Source organism: Squalius cephalus, assembly GCF_949319135.1.
Source record: "Squalius cephalus genome assembly, chromosome: 9".
NCBI lineage: Eukaryota > Metazoa > Chordata > Actinopteri > Cypriniformes > Leuciscidae > Squalius > Squalius cephalus.
The window spans coordinates 42,369,866-42,391,692 of record NC_137130.1 but is presented as its reverse complement, the minus strand read 5'-3'; the positions used below and the strand labels follow the sequence as shown (position 1 = coordinate 42,391,692).

General features: G+C 43.1%; 2 protein-coding genes across 2 annotated transcripts in view; one reads left to right on the top strand and one right to left on the bottom strand.

Moving 5' to 3' along the window:
* The window catches only part of aaas (achalasia, adrenocortical insufficiency, alacrimia), an 80,373-nt gene that overhangs the window by 38,387 nt on the left and 20,159 nt on the right, over nucleotides 1-21,827 (bottom strand). The window lies entirely within an intron of this gene.
* map3k12 (mitogen-activated protein kinase kinase kinase 12) overlaps nucleotides 17,106-21,827 on the top strand; it is a 31,347-nt gene continuing 26,625 nt past the window's right edge. The window contains exon 1 of the mRNA XM_079882163.1: nucleotides 17,106-17,400. The gene's annotated coding sequence lies outside the window, so the exon portion shown is untranslated. The remainder of the gene's footprint in view (nucleotides 17,401-21,827) is intronic.

Sequence of the window (21,827 nt, the reverse complement as noted above, 5' to 3'; positions counted from 1 at the left end):
CTACTAATCTATTAAACTACTAAACTACTGAACTACTAAACTATAAACTACTGAACTACTAATCTATTAAACTACTAAACTACTGAACTACTAAACTATAAACTACTGAACTATAAACTACTGAACTACTGAACTACTAAACTACTGAACTACTGAACTACTAAACTACTGAACTACTAATCTATTAAACTACTAAACTACTGAACTACTGAACTACTAAACTACTGAACTACTGAACTACTGAACTACTAAACTACTAAACTACTAAACTACTGAACTACTAAACTACTAAACTACTGAACTACTAAACTACTGAACTACTGAACTACTAATCTATAAACTACTGAACTACTAAACTACTAAACTACTGAACTACTAAACTACTAAACTACTGAACTACTAATCTATTAAACTACTAAACTACTGAACTACTAAACTACTGAACTACTGAACTACTAATCTATAAACTACTGAACTACTAAACTACTGAACTACTAAACTACTAAACTACTGAACTACTGAACTACTAAACTACTAAACTATAAACTACTAAACTATAAACTACTAAACTACTAAACTATAAACTACTAAACTATTAAACTACTGAACTATAAACTACTGAACTACTAAACTACTAAACTACTGAACTACTGAACTATAAACTACTGAACTATAAACTACTGAACTACTAAACTACTAAACTATAAACTACTGAACTATGAACTATAAACTACTGAACTACTGAACTACTAAACTACTGAACTACTGAACTACTAAACTATAAACTACTGAACTACTAAACTACTAAACTACTAAACTACTGAACTACTAAACTATAAACTACTAAACTACTAAACTATAAACTACTAAACTATTAAACTACTGAACTACAAACTACTGAACTACTAAACTACTGAACAACTGAACTATAAACTACTGAACTACTAAACTACTAAACTACTGAACTACTAAACTACTAAACTACTGAACTACTAATCTATTAAACTACAAAACTACTGAACTACTAAACTACTGAACTACTGAACTACTAATCTATAAACTACTGAACTACTAAACTACTGAACTACTAAACTACTGAACTACTGAACTACTAAACTACTAAACTATAAACTACTAAACTACTAAACTATAAACTACTAAACTATTAAACTACTGAACTATAAACTACTGAACTACTAAACTACTAAACTACTAAACTACTGAACTACTGAACTATAAACTACTGAACTACTGAACTACTGAACTATAAACTACTGAACTACTAAACTACTAAACTATAAACTACTGAACTATAAACTACTGAACTACTGAACTACTAAACTACTGAACTACTGAACTACTGAACTACTAAACTATAAACTACTGAACTACTAAACTACTAAACTACTGAACTACTAAACTACTAAACTACTGAACTACTGAACTACTAAACTATAAACTACTAAACTACTAAACTATAAACTACTAAACTATTAAACTACTGAACTACAAACTACTGAACTACTAAACTACTAAACTACTGAACAACTGAACTATAAACTACTGAACTACTAAACTACTAAACTATAAACTACAAACTACTGAACTACTAAACTACTGAACTACTAAACTACTGAACTACTAAACTACTGAACTACTGAACTACTAAACTATAAACTACTAAACTACTAAACTATAAACTACTAAACTATTAAACTACTGAACTACAAACTACTGAACTACTAAACTACTAAACTACTGAACAACTGAACTATAAACTACTGAACTACTAAACTACTAAACTATAAACTATAAACTACTGAACTACTAAACTACTGAACTACTAAACTACTAAACTACTGAACTACTAAACTACTAAACTACAAGCAAGAATCTTAAATGACAGTGAGAAATACAGTTAAACTTCAATCTGAATAAACGTTAGTGTTGAATCTCAGCTCACTTACCAAACATATATTGGTAACACTTTACAATAAGGTTAATTAGTTAACATTAGTTTACTACCTTAGTTAACATGAACTAAGAATGCACAATACTTCTATTGCATTTATTAATCTTAGTTAATATTAATTTCAACATTTACTAATATGTTATTAAAGTCAAAGGTTGTATTTGTTAACATTAGTTACTGCACTGTGAATTAACATGAACAAACAATGAACAGCGGGATTTATATTAACTAACATTAACAACGATTAATAAATACTGTAACAAACTGATCATTGTTAGTTCATCAATGAACCTTATTGTAAAGTGTTACCAATATATTAAATAAAGTGTGTGTGTCTGTGTGTTTACAGTAAACTTCACAAACAACATCAAAACATCTTCCTCATAATGGCGTCTGACATCAAAGTTCTCTGCTGGAATATTAATGGCCTGAAAGCAAAACTTGATGACCCTGAAAAAAAAAAACACCTACTGAAGATCTTTGACAAATATCATATTGTTCTTCTGCAAGAGACTCGCATTGGTAGTACAAACTTATTGGGGAAATATGCCCCAGAAAAACTGGAAGATCAGATACACAGAGAAAGAGCTGACATCCAGGAGGAGACGAGAGGGAGGACGAGAACGAGGATTCCGACGATGTACATGACGTACTTCAGCTCACGCAGCAAAGGAGTCGCCATTCTTGTCAATAAACCACACACACTTCTGACATCGTTTAGTGAGGGAGGAGATTATGCTTGGGTTCATGTTGAGATTGATGGGCAGAAGTACACGTTTGTTAGTGTGTACTATCATAGTCGTGGTCCTAATGTGATAGGTAATCTCATGCTGGAGATTTTCTACAGCTTCTTAACAAAAGGGTTAGATGTTTCTACATGCAGGCTTGTGATTGGTGGAGACTTTAACACGACACTTGACCCTAAACTGGATGCAACCTCAGATAACTCAAAACACGCTGCACAGAGAAAAACACTGAACGCGTTATTGAGTGTATTGAAATTGTCAGATGTCTTTAGAAAAAAACATCCTAGAATGTGTAAATACACGCGCAAGCATTTCAGTGGAACAGAGTCCAGATTAGACTATATTTTCATATTGGAGAATGATATGAAATATGTCAAAAGTTGTGAAATACTTAAGAAAATAGATCTGTCTGATCATTTTCGTGTGACACTGACTCTGAACTGTACTAATAATAGAAGAGTGTAGAGAAGAGTGATTAGACAAGCTCACGTGTATTTGATATGAAACTATGCAGTGAATGGTTTCTATTAATAAGTCTGCAGATTAAGCTTTTGGTCTGGCACATGTCAGAGCAAATAGTCATTCTAAGATAGGCTTATTATGCTAATTACATGTTTAAGGGTTTGTGTGGGTTTGTTTCATTAAAGCTACACTGTGTGATAATTTCCCCCATCTAGCGGTGAAATTGTATATGACTACCCAGTGAATATTAGTTTCTGTTCCTTTCAATTTCGAGGGCGTTTTAACTCCTACGGTGGCCGTATTATTCCAAGATTAACATGGCTTCCAGTTCGACTTCGTCCAATTGCGCCTTTAAAACTATCACCTGTGATCCGTCGCAGCACAGATTTATGTTACAAGGTAAACAATACTTTTTCACCATTGACACGAGGAAAAGTAACGCAAGTTATACTAGAGGTCGTTCTGGCGTTATGCACAACCACGCCATGGTTAGACAAGCAACTATAAAACTTTGAATTTAACAAATAGGCTGAATTACCTCGAGAAGAAAGCAGGCAACTTCGGCGTCTATTTTAAAATCTTTGCTCCTCATGAGCTCTTTCCATCTGGGAAAAGTTACTCCAATATTGACTTTGGTCTTGCTGATTTGCCTGTCGCGTTGACGTTTTAATTCTCTCTTTTGCTTCCTTGGTGACTCTGCTACATGTCCTCGAAAATAGGCGTGATCCTCCATCAGCAATCTTTCAAATCTGCCGGCAGTCGCGAGTAATCTCCCCCTCGCATTCGTCTCTGTGTCACTGAGTGTAAAACGCAAAAGGCGAAGCTTGAATTTACAGACCTGTCCCTCCTTGGCTAATATAGTTTCAAGATGGAGGAGCAACATGGCAGAAAATGAGCCCTTCTACAGGAGAAATATAATACTAGTGTCCATGAACTTCCTGTTCTGACTCCTCCTCTTCCCTTTTCCATTGGAACTTAATGGGAGAGTTAGGTTTCCTTTGACTTCTGATAATCTTTTTTAATCTTTATAGTAATTATTGCTTTTTATATCTATATTTTCACTCCAATAAATGTGCATAATGTTATTTTACTAACCTGTGTGTGTGTTTTTTTTATTATTTGACCCTTTTGGAGATTTATTTTTGTCTTCTATGTAACTGAAAATGAATTGAAATGAAGAACTGATAAGAATGTAAAATGTGTACCTTGAAATATAATGTCGCTTTGGATAAAATCATCTGCCAAATGCATAAAAATGTAAATGAACATGACAGTAGAAGATCTCATTCATCTCTTTCTGGGCTATTGTGTGATTTGGAGTAAATCCGGGATGACGCAAAAAAAGAAGAAGCCCCAGGTTAACAGGTCAGTCTCAAACTTTGAACACACTTTTAATCACTAGAGTTGTGAATCTTCACTTGCTCTTAAAAATAAGAACACAGATGCAAATAACAAACAGTAGTACCAATATAATACAAGAAAGAAACACATGAAATTAACAATGAAAGATTAAAATATATTTTTACAATATATCCCCAATAACATTGAAAACATTTGTCTGTCTGTGTGTGTGTGTGTGTGTGTGTGTGTGTGTGTGTGTGTGTGTTGCTTTAGTGGAGATTACTGTTAGAAAAACCCATTTAAAATGAAAGTGATCCTCTGCTGCCATCTGCTGGTTACAATCATAATTCTACTCATTGATATATTTGTAATATCAATCAATTGAATTATAAAATCACTATTATAACACATTCACATTTTGTCAGAGTTTATCACTTTATTTGTACTGAGCTACTGAGCAACAATTGTGCCTCATTATGATTAATGTGAAACCTGAAAATGGTGTTAAACAGAGGAGATTTGCTGTAAACATTTTGTTACCCATCATTTAGATCCAATATCTGTATCTACAATAAAATGTGTGTGCATGTGTGTAAGCAAGCTTAGTGTGTATCAAGTATTATCAAGCCTGTGTGTGTGTTTTAGCGTATTCTTCTTTGTGCATTTTTAAGGTGTAAGCCCTAAATTTCTAATTTTCATAGATGCCATAAAGGTCTTAAAATGCTGATAATTGCTGATAAAAAAATGATTTGACACTGCTATGAATGGAACAGTGAGTATACTGTGTAAATCCTGCAAACAATGATGTGATATATATAATATTATTTTTTTACTATGGGAAATTATTTTATACTATTTTCACAATGTAATATCGAGAGGAGTGAACCCATCTAATCTTTCAGTTAACTGTCAGAGCACATAAGCAGCCGCTCACCTCGCTCCGGCATCAGCTGTTCTGGCGTCTTCCGGAAGTTTCCATTACCGAAACATGTCGGATCTTCCGTAGCTCCAGCTATTCCCGTCAGATGACGAACTCTTCAGCGTCCCAGAGCTTTTCATCCTCAACCCAGACCAGGTCGTTCCACCTCGGATCGTTATCCACCGTCAGCTGAAGCGCTCGTACAAGCCGCGGTCAAGAAGATCGTGTTCTCCTCCTCCTTCAAGACAGTCAGCTTCCTCTGTCTCACATTCTTCTCCTTCTCCTCCTCAGACTTCATCTCTACCTACTCGTAGACCCCTTTAGACCCCTATTTCAAAATGGACCGTTAATTCTGGTATCCAAAAAACTCCCCCAGCCCTCCTGTACCTTCACCAAAAAAACATACTCAACGCACCTCAGCCCTTTGTTCCTCCCCACCTCATCAGAATAGCTGCCACTTCCCATAGCGACCGCTCGTTCTTCCACGTCCGCTCCTGTCTCGGCTATCTTGCCTCCGCTGAATATCCCGTCCCCATACCTTTTCCCTCTCCTTCTGGCAAAGACCACAGTGTGAGGATGCCTCCGCAGTCGGTCCCACTTTTTTCTTTTCCTCCTATTTCTCATTCTCATACCTCTGCAACCTACACTGGTCAGACACCTCCACTCCAGCCACTCTCTCGCCCAACTTTCACATCTTTCAGGTGCAGATCGCACTATTTAATATCTCCCGTATACAGGCGTAACAAGTAATGTGGCCACAGCGACCCGACCGCAGCAGTTGATCAGTGAGTTTGAGCCAGCGCAATCATTTTTAACTGTCATCAGGCAAATTGACGGGACGCCTTTCCTAGGTGTCCATTATTACTTTTTAACGGACACCCTGCAGCCAATCAGAATCGAGTATTCACCCAGACCATGGTATAATCTGTGACAATCTACAGTCAGATTTAGCAGAGACCCTCGTTAAAAAGAAGTCGATTCCGGCTTCATGATCGGTCCTTTCGATTCCGCAGCCTTCAAACTTTTCAGAATAAATCTTAAAATTACTTAAATATCCAACATTTAGCAACACTATATTTCATACAATATTTTTTTTTGTTTATCTTTGTTTATCTTCGGATGCAGTGGGGGCTCTCCCGTTCGGATGCAGTGGGGGCTCTCCCGTCCGGATGCAGTGGGGGCTCTCCCGTTCGGATGCAGTGGGGGCTCTCCCGTTCGGATGCAGTGAGGGCTCTCCCGTCCGGATGCAGTGGGGGCTCTCCCGTCCGGATGCAGTGAGGGCTCTGCCATTCGGCCGCAGTGAGGGCTCTCCCGTCTGGATGCAGTGAGGGCTCTCCCGTTTGGATGCAGTGGGGGCTCTTCCGTTCGGATGCAGTGAGGGCTCTCCCGTTCGGATGCAGTGGGGGCAGTGGGGGCTCTCCCGTTCGGATGCAGTGGGGGCTCTCCCTTTCGGATGCAGTGGGGGCTCTCCCGTTCGGATGCAGTGGGGGCTCTCCCGTTCGGATGCAGTGAGGGCTCTCCCGTTCGAATGCAGTGAGGGCTCTCCCGTTTGGATGCAGTGGGGGCTCTCCCGTTTGGATGCAGTGGGGGCTCTCCTGTTCGGATGCAGTGGGGGCTCTCCCGTTCGGATGCAGTGAGGGCTCTCCCGTTTGGATGCAGTGGGGGTTCTCCTGTTCGGATGCAGTGGGGGCTCTCCCGTTCGGATGCAGTGAGGGCTCTCCCGTTCGGATGCAGTGGGGGCTCTCCCGTTCGGATGCAGTGAGGGCTCTCCCGTTCGGATGCAGTGGGGGCTCTCCCGTCCGGATGCAGTGGGGGCTCTCCTGTCCGGATGCAGTGAGGGCTCTGCCATTCGGCCGCAGTGAGGGCTCTCCCGTCTGGATGCAGTGAGGGCTCTCCCGTTCGGATGCAGTGGGGGCTCTTCCGTTTGGATGCAGTGAGGGCTCTCCCGTTCGGATGCAGTGGGGGCAGTGGGGGCTCTCCCTTTCAGATGCAGTGGGGGCTCTCCCGTTCGGATGCAGTGGGGGCTCTCCCGTTCGGATGCAGTGAGGGCTCTCCCGTTCGAATGCAGTGAGGGCTCTCCCGTTTGGATGCAGTGGGGGCTCTCCCGTTCGGATGCAGTGAGGGCTCTCCCGTTCGGATGCAGTGAGGGCTCTCCCGTTCGGATGCAGTGGGGGCTCTCCCTTTCGGATGCAGTGGGGGCTCTCCCGTTCGGATGCAGTGGGGGCTCTCCCGTTCGGATGCAGTGAGGGCTCTCCCGTTCGAATGCAGTGAGGGCTCTCCCGTTTGGATGCAGTGGGGGCTCTCCCGTTTGGATGCAGTGGGGGCTCTCCTGTTCGGATGCAGTGGGGGCTCTCCCGTTCGGATGCAGTGAGGGCTCTCCCGTTTGGATGCAGTGGGGGTTCTCCTGTTCGGATGCAGTGGGGGCTCTCCCGTTCGGATGCAGTGAGGGCTCTCCCGTTCGGATGCAGTGGGGGCTCTCCCGTTCGGATGCAGTGAGGGCTCTCCCGTTCGGATGCAGTGGGGGCTCTCCCGTCCGGATGCAGTGGGGGCTCTCCTGTCCGGATGCAGTGAGGGCTCTGCCATTCGGCCGCAGTGAGGGCTCTCCCGTCTGGATGCAGTGAGGGCTCTCCCGTTCGGATGCAGTGGGGGCTCTTCCGTTTGGATGCAGTGAGGGCTCTCCCGTTCGGATGCAGTGGGGGCAGTGGGGGCTCTCCCTTTCAGATGCAGTGGGGGCTCTCCCGTTCGGATGCAGTGGGGGCTCTCCCGTTCGGATGCAGTGAGGGCTCTCCCGTTCGAATGCAGTGAGGGCTCTCCCGTTTGGATGCAGTGGGGGCTCTCCCGTTCGGATGCAGTGAGGGCTCTCCCGTTCGGATGCAGTGAGGGCTCTCCCGTTTGGATGCAGTGGGGGTTCTCCCGTTCGGATGCAGTGGGGGCTCTCCTGTTCGGATGCAGTGGGGGCTCTCCCGATCGGATGCAGTGAGGGCTCTCCCGTTCGAATGCAGTGAGGGCTCTCCCGTCCGGATGCAGTGGGGGCTCTCCCATTCGGCCGCAGTGGGGGCTCTCCCGTTCGGATGCAGTGGGGGCTCTCCCGTTCGGATGCAGTGAGGGCTCTCCCGTTCGGATGCAGTGAGGGCTCTCCCGTCCGGATGCAGTGGGGGCTCTCCCTTCCGGATGCAGTGAGGGCTCTCCCATCCGGATGCAGTGGGGGCTCTCCCATTCGGCCGCAGTGGGGGCTCTCCCGTTCGGATGCAGTGGGGGCTCTCCCTTCCGGATGCAGTGAGGGCTCTCCCGTCCGGATGCAGTGGGGGCTCTCCCGTCCGGATGCAGTAGGGGCTCTCCCGTTCGGATGCAGTGAGGGCTCTCCCGTTCGGATGCAGTGGGGGCTCTCCCGTCCGGATGCAGTGGGGGCTCTCCTGTCCGGATGCAGTGAGGGCTCTGCCATTCGGCCGCAGTGAGGGCTCTCCCGTCTGGATGCAGTGAGGGCTCTCCCGTTCGGATGCAGTGGGGGCTCTTCCGTTTGGATGCAGTGAGGGCTCTCCCGTTCGGATGCAGTGGGGGCAGTGGGGGCTCTCCCTTTCAGATGCAGTGGGGGCTCTCCCGTTCGGATGCAGTGGGGGCTCTCCCGTTCGGATGCAGTGAGGGCTCTCCCGTTCGAATGCAGTGAGGGCTCTCCCGTTTGGATGCAGTGGGGGCTCTCCCGTTCGGATGCAGTGAGGGCTCTCCCGTTCGGATGCAGTGAGGGCTCTCCCGTTTGGATGCAGTGGGGGTTCTCCCGTTCGGATGCAGTGGGGGCTCTCCTGTTCGGATGCAGTGGGGGCTCTCCCGATCGGATGCAGTGAGGGCTCTCCCGTTCGAATGCAGTGAGGGCTCTCCCGTCCGGATGCAGTGGGGGCTCTCCCATTCGGCCGCAGTGGGGGCTCTCCCGTTCGGATGCAGTGAGGGCTCTCCCGTTCGGATGCAGTGAGGGCTCTCCCGTCCGGATGCAGTGGGGGCTCTCCCTTCCGGATGCAGTGAGGGCTCTCCCATCCGGATGCAGTGGGGGCTCTCCCATTCGGCCGCAGTGGGGGCTCTCCCGTTCGGATGCAGTGGGGGCTCTCCCTTCCGGATGCAGTGAGGGCTCTCCCGTCCGGATGCAGTGGGGGCTCTCCCGTCCGGATGCAGTAGGGGCTCTCCCGTTCGAATGCAGTGGGGGCTCTTCCGTTCGGTAACTTATATGACTGGGTCCCTGCAAGCTGTCTGTGGACACGACATGTCCATGGAGAGCTTACAGGGACCCTGTCGAAAAAGTTGCAAGTGGGCCCTTCCTGTGCCCAACTGTAACTTATATGACTGGGTCCCTGCAAGCTGTCTGTGGACACGACATGTCCACGGACAGCTTACAGGGACCCTGTCGAATAAGTTACAGGTGGGCACAGGAAGGTCCCACCTGTAACTTATTTGACGGGACCTCTTTAGGCTGTCCGTGGTCAATGCATTAACAGGTCATAATTTATGATTATTAATGTTTTATTACTTAAAACATGCAGTACAGTGCACAGGAAAGACAATGCAACATGTTGGGGTACTTTACAGTTCATAATTATGCATAATTAGCCTTAAATGGACATGTCCACGGACAGCTTACAGGGACCCTGTCATATAGGTTACAGGTGGGATCTTTTTTATATTTTGTATCCCTTGGAGAATTTTTCAGTCCGATTTTCAAGTTTCTCCAAACTCCCTGAAATTCACAGCGCTGTCGGGGCACGTCCAGACGAGCGCAGGAGCGCAGGTTTCGTCTCCAAATTCTGTCCAGGGGCTGAGATCTGGACGTCCCACCTACAACTTATCCCATTCAAAATTTTAGGCTGTTCGTGGACAGTGGAATTTCTGGGTTCTGAAGGCTGCAAATCGCTCAGGGGGGCCCAAAGATGACCATACAATTGATATTTAATCAATTTTATTAATTTTGAATCAATCTTGCCATCAAAATATAAAACAGCATCCCACCTGTAACTTATCTGACAGGGTCTCTGTAAGCTGTCCGTGGACATGTCAAATAAGTTACAGGTGGGCCCTTCCTGTGCCCACTTGTAACTTATATGACAGGGTCCCTGTAAGCTGTCCGTGGACATATCAAATAAGTTATAGGTGGTCCCTTCCTGTGCCCAACTGTAACTTATATGACAGGGTCCCTGCAAGCTGTCTGTGGACACGACATGTCCACGGAGAGCTTACTGGGACCCTGTCAAATAAGTTGCAGGTGGGCACAGGAAGGGCCCACCTGTAACTTATTTGATGGGACCTCTTTAGGCTGTCTGTGGTCAATGCATTAAAAGGTCATATTTCATAATTCTAAAAGATTTATTGCATAAATCATAGACACCAGGTGCAGAGATATGGACGGGTGAGTTTTCGGAAAGATACAGGTGAGTTTTTGGAAAGATACGGGAGAGTTCTTGGAAAGATATGGGTGAGTTTTTGGAAAGATATGGGTTTATTGCTTAAGTCATAGAGTACAGTGCACAGGGAAGAAAATCCAACATGTTGGTGTACTTTACAGATCATAATTATGCAGAGTTTGCCTTAAAATGACATGTCCACGGACAGCTTACAGGGACCCTGTCGAATAAGTTGCAGGTGGGCACGGGAAGGTCCCACCTGTAACTTATTTGACGGGACCTCTTTAGGCTGTCCGTGGTCAATGCATTAACAGGTCATAATTCATATTGTAAATGTTTTATTGCTTAAAACATGCAGTACAGTGCACAGGGAAGACAATGCAACATGTTGGGGTACTTTATAGTCAATAATTATGCATAATTAGCCTTAAAATGACATGTCCACGGACAGCTTACAGGAACCCTGTCGAATAAGTTACAGGTGGGCACTTCCTGTAAAATCATAGGAATTGCCCACCTGTAACTTATTTGACGGGACCTCTTTAGGCTGTCCGTGGTCAATGTATTAACAGGTCATAATTTATTATTATTAATGTTTTATTACTTAAAACATGCAGTACATTGCACAGGAAAGACAATGCAACATGTTGGGGTACTTTATAGTCCATAATTATGCATAATTAGCCTTAAAATGACATGTCCACGGACAGCTTACAGGAACCCTGTCGAATAAGTTACAGGTGGGCACTTCCTGTAAAATCATAGGAATTGCCCACCTGTAACTTATTTGACGGGACCTCTTTAGGCTGTCCGTGGTCAATGCATTAACAGGTCATAATTTATGATTATTAATGTTTTATTACTTAAAACATGCAGTACAGTGCACAGGAAAGACAATGCAACATGTTGGGGTACTTAACAGTTCATAATTATGCATAATTAGCCTTAAAATGGCATATCCACGGACAGCTTACAGGAACCCTGTTGAATAAGTTACAGGTGGGCACTTCCTGTAAGACCACAGGAAGTGCCCACCTGTAACTTATTCGACGGGACCTCTTTAGGCTGTCCGTGGTCAATGCATCAATGGGTCATAATTCATGATTATTAATGTTTTATTACTTAAAACATGCAGTACAGTGCACAGGGAAGACAATCTAACATGTTGGGGCTCTTTACAGTTCATAATTATGCATAATTAGCCTTAAAATGACATGTCCACGGACAGCTTAAAGGAACCCTGTTGAATAAGTTACAGGTGGGATGTTCACCAAACGCCTATGAAAATGAATGGGATAAGTGGCACGTGTTAGTGGCTCCCGCGCGGCCCCCGGGGGTCCGAGGGGCCCCAAACTCGGCAAAAAGTTGCGTCACGTGGCCCTCTGCGACATACCGAGCGGGCCAGGTCGAGACGCGCCCGGTTTATTTTTTGCTATTTTTTATGCACCTCTCTGTCTCCCATTGATCTCTATGGGAGCATGTGTCTGCTAGGGTTAATTCAGCAGTTAGGATTAGAGGGCCCTCTAGGCTCAGGCAGCACCTAGAGCCACGAAACTCTGGGGCCCGACTCGGGGGCCCGTGGCGGTCGTCCGTGACGAATTTCGAGGTCCTGCGACCTTTTGACCCCTGTGGGCGACTGTTTATTGGACGTCATACGTGCAACTTATTCCATGGGGCTATTGGTGGCCAATTAGCGCGAAAAAAGGTCCGAGGGACACGGAACTCTAGAACCCGTCCCAGGGGCCCGTGACGGGACGCATACGTCGATTTCGGGCCGATCGGGCGTTTCTTTCAAACCGTTTTGCCGAAACACACACTTAGAACCGATCTAGAACCACGCGACGCATGATCTAGAACCGGGGGCCCCTGGACTGCCACCGTGTCAAATCCGGGGCCGCCGCGACCTTTCGACCCCTTTTGGCCCCTGTTTATGTGTCATCCCACGTGCAACTTATTCCATTGGGCTGTTGGTGGCCAATTAGCGCGAAAAAAGGTCCGAGGGACACGGAACTCTAGAATACGTCCCAGGGGCCCGTGACGGGACGCATATGTCAGTTTCGGGACGATCGGGCGTTTCCTTCAAACCGTTTGGCTGAAACACACACTTAGAACCGATCTAGAACCCTGCGACCCATGATCTAGAACCGGGGGCCCCTGGACTAGCACCGTGTCGAATTTGGGGTCGCTGCGACCTTTTGACCCCTTTTGGCCCCTGTTTGTTTGACGTCCCACCTGCAACTTATTCTATTGGGCTGTTGGTGGCCAATTAGCGCGAAAAAAGGTCAGAGGGACACGGAACTCTGGGCACCATCCCAGGGGCCCGTGACGGGACGCGTGTGTCAGTTTCACGGCGATCAGACCACACCGAACCTCGTTCGGCCCCTGGAGGTGCTAGGGGCCCGAAACTTCATAGAAAGCTGCGTCACACGGCCCCCAAAAACATACAGAGAGGGGAACGTCTACACACACTCACAAAAAAACACTTGGTGGTTAGGGGCCAAAATAGGTGCTTCGTGGACTATGAGGAAGACTATGATGAAGTTTAGGTGGTCAGGGGACCCCATAGGCACTTTGTGGCAATGAAGAAGTGATAGGTGGTTAGGGGTCAAAATAGGCGCTTCGTGGGCAATGAGGAAGACTATGGTGAAGTTTAGGTGGTCAGGGGACCCCATAGGCACTTTGTGGCAATGAAGAAGAGATAGGTGGTTAGGGGTCAAAATAGGCACTTCGTGGGCAATGAGGAAGACTATGGTGAAGTTTAGGTGGTCAGGGGGACCCCATAGGCACTTTGTGGCAATGAAGAAGAGATAGGTGGTTAGGGGTCAAAATAGGCATTTCGTGGGCAACGAGGAAGACTATGGTGAAGTTTAGGTGGTCAGGGGGACCCCATAGGCACTTGGTGGCAATGAAGAAGAGATAGGTGGTTAGGGGTCAAAATAGGCGCTTCGTGGGCAATGAGGAAGACTATGGTGAAGTTTAGGTGGTCAGGGGACCCCATAGGCACTTTGTGGCAATGAAGAAGAGATAGGTGGTTAGGGGTCAAAATAGGCGCTTCGTGGGCAATGAGGAAGACTATGGTGAAGTTTAGGTGGTCAGGGGGCACCATAGGCACTTTGTGGCAATGAAGAAGAAATAGGTGGTTAGGGGTCCAAATAGGGGCTTCGTGGCACTGAGGAGGACTATGGTGAAGAGTAGGTAGTTGGCGGACCCCAAAAGCACTTGGTGGACCTGCCCGTAGTGCACTGGCACCCCCAGAGGCGTCCACACAGGGCCTATGGTAATTTATGCTAATTCGGGCTACTTTATATGCGATTTTAGAAAACGTCCACGTCACCATTAGGTTAAGCAGCTCGTGTCGTCCATTTCGAGCACGCGGACTTCGGAGTGCCTAGGGTGACAATGGCAACTTAAATGAATGGGAAAATTCCCACGAACTACCTAGTTTCCCTTACTTCCCTTTTCCTTCTCTTCATTTTCCCTAATATCTCTCTGTCTCTCCCTTCCACCAGTATCATCAGCCTCATACACTAAGTAAAGTGGAGTACTAGTGTTATTGGAAATTTAAACTAAAACATGACCATATATATATATGTGTGTGTGTGTGTGTATGTATGTATAAAGTGTGTGTATTTTTCTTGTACCTGTCTCTTCTTCACCTGTCTCTTCTTCACCTCACTTCTTCACCTGTCACTTCTTCACCTGTCACTTGTTCTGGCCTCATATTACAAACAGAACTGTCTCCACCTTGGTGTAAAACAAACACTTTATTGTAATTTGTTTGCCCAGAATCTACATTTATTTTAGTAAAAAATCAAAGTATTATATTTATGACAAAATGTTGTTGTTTTTATCTTAAAATTACTTAAATATCCAACATTTAGCAACACTATATTTCATACAATATGTTGTTGTTTTTTGTTTATCTTGAGGGAGAACATGTCTCCCCTTTCACCGCACCTCCACGGACCTCCTCCTCCACTGCAACTGCTGGGGCCGGCTCTACTCTGTACACCTCACTTTTTAATGCTCTTCATGCTAGATGGCCAACATTCACATTCCTATTTAAGAATTAAGGTGTGCTGTGTGGAGGGCCTGAAGAGGTCCTGCACTGTTGCCCCCCACCTCTTTTTTAATGCATCTCATATCACACATTCAACCACACAATCAATCAATAGGTAGGGAAATGGGTGGTGCTTGAGGTGGTTCTGAATAAGTTCTACCCCCTGCGCCGCACCTCTTTTAATGCACTTGGACTTCATTTAGACCCTAGAAGACATAACACAGGGATAGTGGGGTGTGTAGATGAGCTGGCCCGTCAGTATGACAATAACTGACGGCAGGGGCAGGGGAGATCAGAAGTGGAGAGGGGTTCTGGCACCGAGTGCCTCTGGATTGAGTCCCCCCCCCCCCATTATTTTATGTTTTTTAAAAAAAAAATTATTGTCTTGTAAATTACTGTTCTTATTTGTTTTATGTTGAATGTGTGATACAGGCTGTCTATATATATATTTTTATAATATCAAATAATCATTGTATGCTGTACGTATTATGTCTTTTACACCTTGTTTGCGTTTGGTATCGTGTGTGGTTTTGTCAATATTTGTATAACACTTACTGAAAATTAATAAAAAAAGATAAAAAAAGAATACGCTTATGTTGACATTCATACATTGTACATCTAGTGAATTAAGCAGTAAATAAACTGAATGAAAGTCTTCCTGTTTATTTAAGCGTCTGTTTATTTGACACATGCTGAGAAATACATCTATACTCATCTTCATCTGCAGTAAAGACAGAAAGCCCTGAGTAAGAGTCGCTGCGGGAAGCAGAAAGTGGACGACTTCAACAATGTTCAAACATTACAGGTAAGATTAAAAAAGGAGAGAGAATTTAATACTTTTATTCAGCATTAAATTGATCAAAAGTGACAGTGAAGACATTTATAATGTTACAAAAGATTTCTATTTAAAACATGCTTTAATATATAAATTTAATAAATGCAAATCAATACTGTTTGCTGAACATTCTATTCATCAAACAATTCTGAGAAATAAAATGTATTTTGTGTTTACACAAAAGTATGAACTGTTTTCAACACTGATAATAATCATAAATGTTTCTTGATCATCAGATCCTCATATTACAGTGATTTCTGAAGGATCATGTGACACTAAAGTATGGAGTAATGATGCTGAAAATTCAGCTTTGATCACAGGAATAAATTACACTTTATTAGATATAGAGAACAGCTATATTACATTTTTTTTTTTTAAATTGCTGAGATTTCTGAAACTATGGCTCATTTTTGCAAAACTAAGGCCACAAAACACACACACACAAGATGCAAAACACACACATCTCTAAAGCAAACACTTCATTCAAAACTATTTTAACTCTTCTACAAACTGTGTTTTGTATAGTAACTTTACACACAAGCCAATGTTTCATCACAGTTATCATATTATCAACATTCTACTTTTATGATTCCAGCACACCATTTACTAAACTACTACGCTCTCAAAGATCTGCAGTGTAGGCTACGACCTCTGTTTTATAGGACGACCTTTTCTCAATCATTGAGACTGTGTAAAATAGTGTAAAATAGCAATCCATGCAGAGTCGCACATATATATTAAGCAACAGAAAGGTTTGTTCTGAACCAGAATATACATATTATAAACACTAGAAAATGTGTTTTACTGATTTTGACCCCCAGCTACTTCATTTGTTCAGGCCTACAAATACATGAAAATGAATGAAGATACAGCCGTTTTGTTTTAGTCCTCTACTCTAGTTTTGCTTCAACAAAATATGTCATTTTAACATCATTTAAAATGTTTTCTTTATAAGCTCTTAGTAAATAAAGGTCAGCTTTCATCAACATTTATGTATTTCTTTCTCTAGTGAAACACACAGAGGAGATCTGCCATGAGATGACCCAGAAGCAAACCTTATTAAACACACTATTAAATAAACACTGAATATAACACCGTGATATGAAGCAGAATCAAACGCAGTTTATGGACAAATGCGCTGTTTTTATGATCAGAAATCTCTTTGGATAGTAAAGCATGTGTGTGTATGAAACATCCATTATTTTCACACTGGAACAGATTCTCCAAGCGTTCTCGACGTCACGCGTGACGTGCGTCATATTTATCGCGTGCACCAACAATAAAAACAGGAGGTTTTCCTTTAAACGCTTTAAAATATAAACTGAAGGTCAGGCCGTATTTACACACACACATTCAGCGCTTGTGGCTTTGACGTCATGCTCGCTCTCACGGTAACGCGCGCGCGCGCCCTCTAGCGGGCGTCATCGCGCCCCGTGACGTCACTTCAGCACCGTAGAGGAGAACAGCTCCTTCCGCTCGACTAATGGACCCGAATCCGTGATCGCGCACACCAGCCGATGGAGCTCGAACCGGACCGGGCCAAAACACCACACACGGCACACACACCTCGCCGAGCCTAGAGAACAGCGCGCGCGCGCGGGGATCGAGGACAGAGACGCGTTTACCGCGGAACATCGGATCAACCGCCCGTCACTGACAACAGCATCCATCCTCCAGAGACACGGTACTGCTCTTCATCTACACACACACGCGACGCGACGCGTGCCTCTCCGCGCGGCACAGCCTGTACACGCCAGCGGGAGAGATCAGATCAGATCAGTGTGTGTTCGTGCAGTGTGTGTGTGTGTGTGCATCCTCTCCTCACTCATTGCGGTACTTCGCGCGGCTGGACGCGTTCGCGCGCGCCATTGACGCCAATGACATCACATCTCAACAAACGCGTCCATTTACTGCCTTTCATCCGCGCGTTCTCGTCGCGTGCGTTTGTGCGCTGTTTTTGCCTGTTCACGCGCAATGGTGTAATTACACGACACGCGCGAAGAATCGCGTCGTTCAGGAGCGCACGCGTGCGTTTGTTATGCAATTTTGCCATATTGTGCAGAGAGCGGCGTGACGCGCGCGCGAGCGTCGAGCAGAAGCGCCGTGATTTCTGTACGGCACGTCAATATTCATAATATATCTCATGCAGATGCGTGTGTAGATTCGAGGATGTTTATAGCTGAGGAATAACATGATTGTGTAATAATATGTAAGGGATAAGTGTATAGGTGCTATGACTGGTCACCATTCATTTGTTCAGCAGTTCCTATAATTAGAAGTGTGACAGGATTAGCAAGTGATTAATATGAGTCCATAACAATCTTATTGTACAATTGGACAAACGCATGGGGTTTAAAATTGTTTTAGCTTAATATTTGAAACTTGCATGTCAGCTACCAACATAAATATGTAGAAACATTTAGTCCATGTAAACACAATACAAAACTGTAACTGTGATAAAATTTACAAGACCTCAACAATATATGAAACGAACTAGGGCTGTGCAACGATTAATAGCATCCAAAATAAAAATGTATATTTACGCATAATGTATGTGTGTGTACTGTGTATAATTATTTATATATAAACTCACACACATGCATTTATATATTTAATACATATTTTCATATATACACTGTATATGTATTTATATATAATTTATATTAAATATAGAGCTAAATATTTTATATATAAATAACACATTTGTGTATTTATATATACAAAATAATTATACACAGTACATTATATAATGTATACCTTATCATGTATATTATAAACCTGATATATAAACCACATATTAATATATGTGTATATATTAATCCCATAGTGTGACACACATATTATGTAAACATCAACTTTTATTTTGGATGTGATTAATATATACACACCTCTTATCAGGTTTATTATTGTTAACTAAAACTAAAAACATAGAAATACAGTACTTGAAATAAAATAATTGCTGAAATAAATAAAACTATTAATTAAATTACTTCAGCTGGATGCTAATGCAACATTTCTCATTATTAAGTACTAGATATTTAAAAAAAAAAAAATTAATAAAGATGACAAAACACAACAAAATGACCGAAACAATATGATGAAAGGCTGTGCTAGTGTGTGGATGTGCAGATGAATCATGTTCCTGTATGCTTGAACTCTTGCTCAGATTGTTCACGAGGATCCTCAGAGGTCAGAGTTCACCGGTTAACTACAGCACTACTGTACAAGCTCCTGCTCTTTTAAAGGAGGAGTTCACTTCAGAATGAACATTTCCTGACCATTCACTCTCCTCCTCATCATCCAAGATGTTCATGTCTTTCTTTCTTCAGTGGAGAAGAAATGAAGGTTTTTGAGGAAAACACTCCAGGATGTTTCTCCATATAGTGTCTTCAATGGGGTCCAACGGGTCGAAGGTCCAAATGTGAGTTTCAGTGCAGCTTCAAAGTCTCAACGCCAGTGGGTCTCAAACTTTTTACTCCAAGTACCACCATAATGCCCAATATTTAAATACAGTAGTGTAGTGGGCCTAACTGTTCAGCTATAGCTATGCACAGCTCAAACTCAGGCAGTTTTATTTCTAATAACAATATTTATTATTGTCAGCCCCTTTTTATACAGTGTAAAAACCCAGTTTGAACATTAACACTGCACTGTGCTGCTTACATACAGGTAAATACAAAACTTAAATAATGATTAAATGAAAATGAATTGCACCTAAAAGTGAAATAGAAACTAAATATTAAGTAAAAAAAAAAAAAAAAAAAAAAGTACTGTACTAGATAAAACAACTTTAACACAGGCTGTGCAGCTGCAGGAGAAAAGGACAGACAGTGGATCTAATCAACCTGATTAACCAGAGTTAACTTTAAAGTTACTTACACAATGTGTATCTGATATAAATAAAACATCTACGTCGTCTAATTATAATGGAAAGGATTATTATTCAGCTTCCATAGATATCAGTGTGTAACTCTAAATGTATTGTTTTTTATTACTGATGTGAATCCTAAAATAAACATTATGTTGTTGAAAACACTGAATAGTTAATATAAATATATGACAAGCGATGAGCGTGTCCGTTTTTAGCAGAATGAGTTTAGACCAAATGTAGCAGTTGATCACGTGATGCACTGATCGTTCTAGTCACACCGGTGTGATCGTACCTGTGAAATTTAAGGGGGAGCGTACCACAGTTTGAGAATCAGGCTCGACACGATCCAGCCGAGGAATAAGAGTCTTATCTAGACAAACCAGCGGACATTTATTACAAAATAAACATTTATATACTTTTAACCACAAATGCTGGTCTTGCACATCCACGACTTCACACATTACGTAATCACGTTGGCAAGGTCACGAGTGACGTAGGCGGAAAACGTAGAGTAGGGCATAAACTCCCTCTCATTTTCTCCTCCAACTTCAAACTCGTCCGACATCATTGTTTTACCTTTTATTTATTTTTTTTTTTTTTTGTCAATGGCGTTTGACTCAGTCTTTGCTCGTTCTCTTTGTAAACACTGGGTCGGTTCTTCCACCTACGTCACGCTTGACCTTTCAACCTGATCACGTGGATCATCCACAATGTGTGGATCATCACAGCTAGTGCAAGACCAGCATTAGTGGTTAAAAGTATATAAATGTTTATTTTGTTATAAAATGTCCGCTGGTTTGTCTAGATGAGACTCTTATTCCTCGGCTGGATCGTGTCGAGACTTTGAAGCTGCACTGAAACTCACATCTGGACCTTCGACCCGTTGGACCCCATTGAATACACTATATGGAGGAACATCCTGGAGTGTTTTCCTCAGAAACCTTCATTTCTTCTCCACTGAAGAAAGACAGACATGGACATCTTGCACACCTGCCAACCTGTACGCATTTTGCGTAGCGGATACGCATTTTGACTTCAAAGTAGGCAGGTACGATTTGCCACTCGAAACTATGCAAAAACCTGGTGACGCCTCTGTGCGCGTGCAGTCCTCGAATCAAGCAACAGCAAAAGAAGAAGAGTTCGACCAATCAGAGCGCTGAGTTCATTCCCCAAATAGCAAGCGGGGATGATTGACAGATGCGTAAGGCCTATCATTAAAAAGAGACTGAAAATCGACAGCAATAAAGAATTCCGCTCGATCCCCCTTCCACTCCCGCCGTCTGACTGATGTCATAAGTGAGGACCGTACAGTTGGGGGGGGGGGGGGGCAGACGTCTCTACCCAGACACCACGCCAAATACGCATTAAGCTTTACTCTCTCTAATTGTCTGTAAGTGTGAACTCGTGAACACGGACGTGCGCACACAGAGAGAGAAGATAATTGTAAAATGAAAATTGACAGGCTAAGTTTAAATTTTGTTCTTGCTTGTGTTTTTTTCTGTCAAAATGTCAGAAAACATTTTGTATTATCCATCCGTATTTTTAAAATTCGTTAAATGACGGACGCTTCACTGTTAACACAGCCCTCATTATATGTCGGATTCGTCTTATTCGAACTTATACTTCATATTCTTTTTAGAATAAGTGATTCGTTTTGCTATTATTGGTCCTGTGACAGGACTCCTGTCTATTCATTGTCAACTATTTGCTATAAATTTCTATAAATTTAGTTTGTATTGGCTAACGTTTATTTAGCTAATGCGTGTCCTGTTTAAAATGTGCAATGTTCAAATGCAAAGACAGCACGTCACAAATAGAAAATCCCCTTTTCCCTGTGGGATTTAGTATCATATTTGCATATTGGAATAATAAATTAAGTAGCCAATTGAAAATAAATCACATGTGCACACAATGTTCCTGTTTTTGTTTTTTTACTGTTTTCTAGGGATTTCTTAATTTTAGACTAGTTGACCAGCACACATTATATGCAATGCAATATTAATCACGAATAAAAAATGGTGTTTAGCAGTATTGAAACTTTGGACTTTCACTGTATATTGCAGTGCAGTGCAAGTGAAATTTTGGATTTGGGTCAAATTCAAAAAACTTTAGAAGTCAAAACTAGAATTATGAAGATAGGCATGTGTTTGTGTGTGTCTTGCATTCTCAAAATGATGACAAAACTATATTGTAGAAAACAACAACAACATCAAAAACAATTATAATTACAAATACATTCT